Here is a 6,597-nt window from a genome sequence, read left to right on the forward strand (position 1 = left end):
ATAATCAATATTTTTTGGAGCCGTTTTGCTCCAGATACTCCCAGTGTGTCGAGAGAAGCACCATGCAGACAGGGCAAGGCATGTGAGGAATGAGTAAAATGCACAAATTTAGGGGAAAAAAACCCCAGACATACAAAATATCATGTCCTGGCAGTGTCAGCAGCTGGGGGCAGCTTTGGTGTGTGTGACACTGTGTGTGCACATTCCTGTGCTGGGGACACCTTCAGATGTGAGACTCCAGCCCTTCCCTGCAGCCAGAGAGCTTCTTCCTTTTGCCAGCCCAGCCCAGAGGGGCTGCTGAACCAGGCGGCGGAGGAGGAAGGTGGGTGGTGATGGGGTGGGAAGGGTTTTTTTTCAAGGCTGTGGATATCACCAGCTGGACTTTTCGACTTACAGTGTTCTCTGATCATGAAAAAAGATCTCCAAGTTTTAACCACAGCTCCAGCATCAACTCTTTCTATGGGATGAGGCTGCCTCTGCTCCCTGCCTCAGTTTCCCCAAACTGGGCTACCATTGTATCTCCCTCGCAAAAGTATTTGCGCAAGGACAATGTCGTGCTGTACACACTGCCACTGTGCTTTCCCTCCGTTTGGTAAGTCTGGACCACACCAGCATCCCAGCACACCCGTGTTCCTCACCCGGTGAGCCCGCTCCGGCAGGATGCTGAGCCCGAGAGGCCATGGGGTGGCTCGGAGGAGCCTCTGCAGGTATTACCTTGCCGGATCCCTCTCGCCATGCACAGCTTTAGCACCTCTGACTATAAACAATAAATCCTGGAAATGGTTATGTCTTCCTTGCGCATCGCAAAGGCGTGTGGAAAGGGCCACAGCCCAGGTGAGACGGTGGTGCTGGGTCAGTGCCACACGCCAGGCTGCTGCCTGTGGGATCTGGCTGTGGGGGGACGGGGCTTTAGTGTGAATGATGTGGCAGAGTCTGGCCAGGACGGGCCGGATCTGTGTCACACCAGCAATGGCTTTGGCATCCCGCCCTGCCGGAGGCCAGCCGGGAGCCGGGAGCCGTAACAGGTCGGATTGTCTTCTTGCTGCTTTTTCCAGACCAAGGCTGGAGTGCCTCTTCCCGGGGCAGGGGGCTCCCAGAGGAAGTGATTATTCATTTCCAGGAACATTTGAACCAGAGAAAGCTCCTGGAAGCCTCTGTAGTGCTCAAGAACAATGTGTTTCCTTGGCACCGTGATTTCTGTGTCCGAAGGGGCCGGCGGACCCCTCTGCATCCCTGCCTGGTGCCAGCGGGGCTGCCAGGGCAGCTCCAGGCTGGGCTGATCCCTGGAACAGGAGCAACCTCACTCCCCAGGGGTGGCCAGAGGCAGGTGGTTGTGGAGCTGCTGGACATCACCTCCACCTGGCTGGGTCTCCCAGGGCAGGGACTGCTCGAGCTAGGAGTTAGGTTTCCAGGCATGTAGTTAAATAACCTCAATGGATACCCCTTCCCTGAACTCCTCTGCTCCCCCTTACACTGGCACGGGATTTCAGCAGCTGCAGGACCCATGCCAAGGCATGTCGCAGTCTAACTGCACAGTAAAAAAAACAACAATCCTTTTTGCTTATTCTGAACCTGCATCCTCCTACTTTCATTTATACATCCTTGCATGACTAAGACCTGGTTTTGTCTGCTGTCACATCTCCCCTCTGTGGCTCCCTTGGTTGCTCCTAATGAGAGCTGTTCCCTCCAGCCACCCCTCAGCTATCGTCTCTCTGGGATGGGGGACCAGTATCCATGGTGCAGGTGACTCATGGCTTTTTCAGGTGGAGCAACATCATCCTCAGCTCTGATCCTTTTTCCTCCTCCCTCCCTTTCTGCTCTGGTTTGGGGGGAGCTGGGTACACCCACTGGTCCCCCTTCCCTCTGTCCCTGCTCCTCCCAGCACAGGGCTGGGACACATTGGGGCTGGAACAGCAGAAGAAGTGACCTCAGCGTTGAAACTCCTGGCTCTGCAGGCAGGGCTCTGCCTGTTGTGCGTTTGCCAAGCGGGTCTTTATTTATGACGCTCCACAAAAACAGTTACTGTCACTACCACAAAGGCTTGCCTGGAGGAGCACCCAGGTGCCCTGCTGCTGGCTGGGGAGAGGGATGGAGGTGCCAGAACATGCCCAGGCACAGCCCCTGAGGATGAGGATGGAGATGCTGATGGCTTGTAGAGCCCCAAAGCACTGCCTGTCCCGCAGGAGGGGCTGCTCTGGGGCAGTGACTGGTCCCGATCCCCATTCCTGGGGTTGTTTTGGGTGGAATTGCTGGGCTCAGTTGAATTTACTGGTTTCTCCCCGCTCCCTTTTTGGGCACATTCTCCCCATCCTGCCCCACCTCCTACCTTGGTGCCTTCCAGCTCCGACCCTCTGCCTCCACCATGGGTGTTCCCCCCCAGCTATCTGACTGCAGTCCTCATTATTGTGATTATTAAAGTCTGCTGCTAATTAAGATGAAGATGTGCTCTCCCTCCTCCCCAGCTGGCCAGAACAGCTTTCACTCTTCACTTGAGCAGAGAAGGGCCACACCGCGTCCTGGGGCAGCCCCGGGGTGACCCCACGGGAGGGGAGGCTGGCAGGGGGCAGGCAGGATCCGTGGGTTTTGGTGCAGGATGCGCCCCAGCACCGCCAGCTCCTGCCCCACGGGAGAGCCCGGGGCAGGCAGGGGGGAGCAGGCAGTGCCTGCCCAGTTCTGCCTGCGTGGGTGGTAAGTTCACCCCTCCCCTTCGTGGACAGGCAGCCCGCTGAGGCTCTCGTGGCACGAGAGGCACCATTACACACTTCCCAAACTCGTCTGCTTCTTGCCAGAAGTATTACTCAACGCAGACATACCATGAGCATCCAAATCCCTTTCCCGTGTGCAATCGGGTAAGGCATTACACCCAGCATCCCGCAGGGAGTCCTCACCCACCTGCTGCAGGTGAAAATCACCTGCTTTCCACATGAGCTCTGTGTTTCAGTTAGAAAACAGCTATTTTGTGCCTAAAGGCACTTGTGGCAGGGACTGACCTGGTAGGACATCACAGACAGCACGTGGGGCTGCAGGGGGAAGCAGTCCCATCTCCATCCCTTCCCCAGCCCCCATGCAGGGACCAGGAGAGGGGAACACAGCAGCGCTGGGCTCAGGGCACAGAAATTTGTGGCACGGCAGTGGGGAAGGAGGATTAGGGATGGGCTGAAACCCTTGTAACTCCCTGGTGAACGGTGAACAGGGTCTTGCCCAGCCTCCTCCCACAGACTCTCTTCTTCGCCTGCAGTTTGTCATAAGAAGCAAACTGGAAGCTCTGGGAGGGACTGCAAGCTCCTCAAAGCTTTCTGTAGCAAGTATCTATGAGGTCAGCTCATTCTTGCTCCTGCTATTGCAAAACTTTTTCCTCTGTGGCTCTTCAGTATAATGTGCAGACACAGAATCTGTCATGAAATCCACCTCCTGCTTCAGCAGGCTGGAGCTCCTGGTTCCTGGCTGGCTATTGTTAAAGTATATGGAGATAAAAGCAGAATATTCAGAAGTCCTAAGGGTCTGTCAGTTGATACATAGACAGCACCAATCCATGTATGCTGGCGATGCTTTGTGGCTGTGCTGGCACGTGGTACTGCTTTGTAGCCTCTGCAGGGATGTGCACACCAGTGCCTGGTTTGCTGGGGTTGCAAAGACATTTTAAAAGCACTGGCTGAGCTGTTGTTTAGTGGTTAAGACCAGCAGCCAGCTTTTACTAAGAGCAGGTCCCTGTGCCTACAGAGTTAGTCTCATCCCAGTGTCAAAATGCAGCAGGGATGTGTGTTGCCTTTGCTCCTGTGTGGATGTTCTCCTGGTTATAGTGGTTTTCCTACACCAGCATCAGCAAATTCCCTGGTGTACCCAACCCTTTCACCTTCTACTACCTTTGCCTGTCAGTAAAATAAGAAGATGCCCTTCCCTCCCTTGCTGCTTAATGCCTGTGCTTAGAGTATATATTCCCTGCGTGGGAACTGCCTAGCTCCAGGTGATTAATTTGATAAAAATCATGTGTGAATGCAAAAGCTGCAGGCAGCACCCACCCAGGTCCGCTGGGCACCCATCCCTGACCCCTCAGCCACCGCGGGGCTGAGCCCTGGGGAGGCTGCCCAGGGAGTGGTGGAGTCACCACCCCTGGAGGTATTTAAAGGCCATGTAGACGTGGTGCTTAGGGACATGGTTTAGTGGTGGATTTGGCAGTGTTAGGTTTATGGTTGGACTTGATGATCTCAAAGGCCTTCTCCAACCTAAATGGTTTGATGACTCTATGATTAAAAAAAATTTAAAAATTAGCAAGCCCCCCCTCCTTTCCCTGTGGCTGGGCTCAGCACAACCCCCGGCTTTCACCTGCAGCAAGGGATGGATGCTCAGCAGCAAACTCATCCCGGGGACAGCAGTGATGCCCGGCAGCATGTGGCAAGCGACAGCACGCCATCCAAAGCGAGCAGATACCAGCAGCTTTCATCGGCTGCCTGTGAAGGGATTGTGTGTTGGGAGTCACAGCCTCTCTGCCCGGCACAGACGTGACCCAAGGCAAATCAGGGGATGTTAGCAACTGTAGCAGCATTTCCCAGCAGCAAACCTTCCCCAGCTGAAGGTGGGCTTGATGCTGCCAGTAACCAAGAGCCACCAAGAGGACAAGAAGGTATTTAAAGTGGTTTTCTTCCTGTAAAAGGAAAATTTCCCCTTTCTCTCTCTCTCTCTTTTTTTTTTTATTCCTTACTAAGGGTCATGAAGTTGACTGCCAGCCAAAGCACCTAGGATCCATGAAATACCTGAGCCAAAATTTACTTTTTATTCTGGTGTCTCATCAGCATGTCCTGGTTAACACTGGGTTTAATGGGAATCCCACATTTCTGTGAGCCAAAGGAATGAGCTGGGTCAGCGCTGCACGGAGGCACCATCATAATGAGAACATTTTGGGTTTTTTAGGGTTTCTGGTTTTGCCTCAAGTCTCAGCGGTATTTCTGGATGTACCATATCTGATGCGCCAAGCCTGTTTGGTTGGAGTGGCTTAACATATGTTCCTGCTACTAATTAAACTTCCCAATCTGTCAGCAAAATAGCATGTTTGCTGGATGGAGCAAGGGATTAGTCTTAGCTCTTTGGACACCCAGGCAGGTGCAACAACTGCTGGATGGGCCCTCGTGTCATCCACAGGGCAACAGGTACTGCAGGCTGGTGCCCTGCTCCAGGGTGTGCATCGGGGCCAGCTAGCATCTTAGGCATTTAAATTGCTGTTTCTTTCAGAGGGCTGGATGTGGGTATTTTGTTTTATAAGGAAGGATGACAGCAGGGATGGAGTCCTAGAGGGAGCAGCACCAAAGGGACCAGGAGGATTTTTTCTAGCCAAGATGCCTAGTTGCTGGAGAGCTGTCATAGGAAGAGGTTGGTGATATGGAACCACCACTGTCACAGGAGTACACGTAGAGCTTGCATCCACTGTCCAGGAAAACACACATCCTTGTGGGCAGGTAGCCAGCGTGCAAAGAAACCTTTGGAGAGGCAGGTGAGCCTCTTCAAGGGCCGTACGCAGGACAACAGGAATAACTGGAAACATCTGGGCTAATTTTAGGCTTGTTACCTAAGGAAGTGAGCTCTGGATAGATGCACTGAGTGCCTGCCTCTTCCCCTGTAGCCTTAAACCCACCAGCTGCTTCAGCTCAAACTCATCAAAGAAGGACAAATTCCCCATGTCCTTTAAAAGCCCCTTGCTGTTGCAACGTGGTATTTGAAGGGTGGGGGTGGGCACTGACTGGGGAGGTGGCTTTGGGCCTTAAAAGCACCTCCAGCAGCTGGGTTGAATTTTTACCTCCCATTTTGGTGGGTGCTTGAGGTGCTTTATGCTGTCATAAGCACCCGGCTCCTAAGCATGCCCTGGGGTTGTGGCTGCCCCAGCTCAGGCAGAAGCTGCCCTGCTCCTTGCTTGGCTGCTGCAGCAGGTACTGGGGGTTGGGAAAGTGCTGGCAGGGCAGGGACCGGGAGGTATAAAAATGGGGATGGGTAAGGTGGGACTGCAGGGAGACAGCAGGGAGTGGGGGAGGGGATGATGAACTGGGGGGAGGATCGGCAGCACAGTGGGAGAGCAGGTACTGGAAGGGGAAAGCAAGGGCTGCCTGCGCCCAGCACCCAGCTCTTGCAGGGGGTGAGGCTGTGTTTGTGCGAAGGAGTACTGTGCCTCACACTTTTTTTTTTTTTTTTGTGTGTGTGCGTGAAGCAAAACTAATTGCACCGAGTAAGGGAGAGGGTTGTGGAAAACTGTGTGTGCCAGGGTAACTAGAGCTCAGCTAGCTTGTGTATGGACGAGGCTGGGGGGGCTGGAGGCTTACACCTATCTCATCAACTCTTAATTCTGGTGTTTTCTTTAAAATGCATGATTTTGCAACCTGCCCGGTGCTACTCAGAAGCGGTGAGCTCTGTGGGAAGCACTACTACTCAAAGCCAGCTTCGAGCCGTTGCAGCCAGGTTCCCGGGGGCTGTGGGAGCCCCCCGCAGCCGGGTGGGGGGTGCGAGCCGCCGGCTCTGCCCTCCGGTCGCTGCGGTGACGCCGTGTTTGCTGGCAGCGAGCAGCTTCCTGCAATAAAGCTCCTGGCCTGGGTGCCCCTGAGAAGGGGGGAGGAA

The sequence above is a fragment of the Falco rusticolus genome, chromosome 1 (assembly GCF_015220075.1).
Source record: "Falco rusticolus isolate bFalRus1 chromosome 1, bFalRus1.pri, whole genome shotgun sequence".
In the NCBI taxonomy this organism is placed as follows: Eukaryota; Metazoa; Chordata; class Aves; order Falconiformes; family Falconidae; genus Falco; species Falco rusticolus.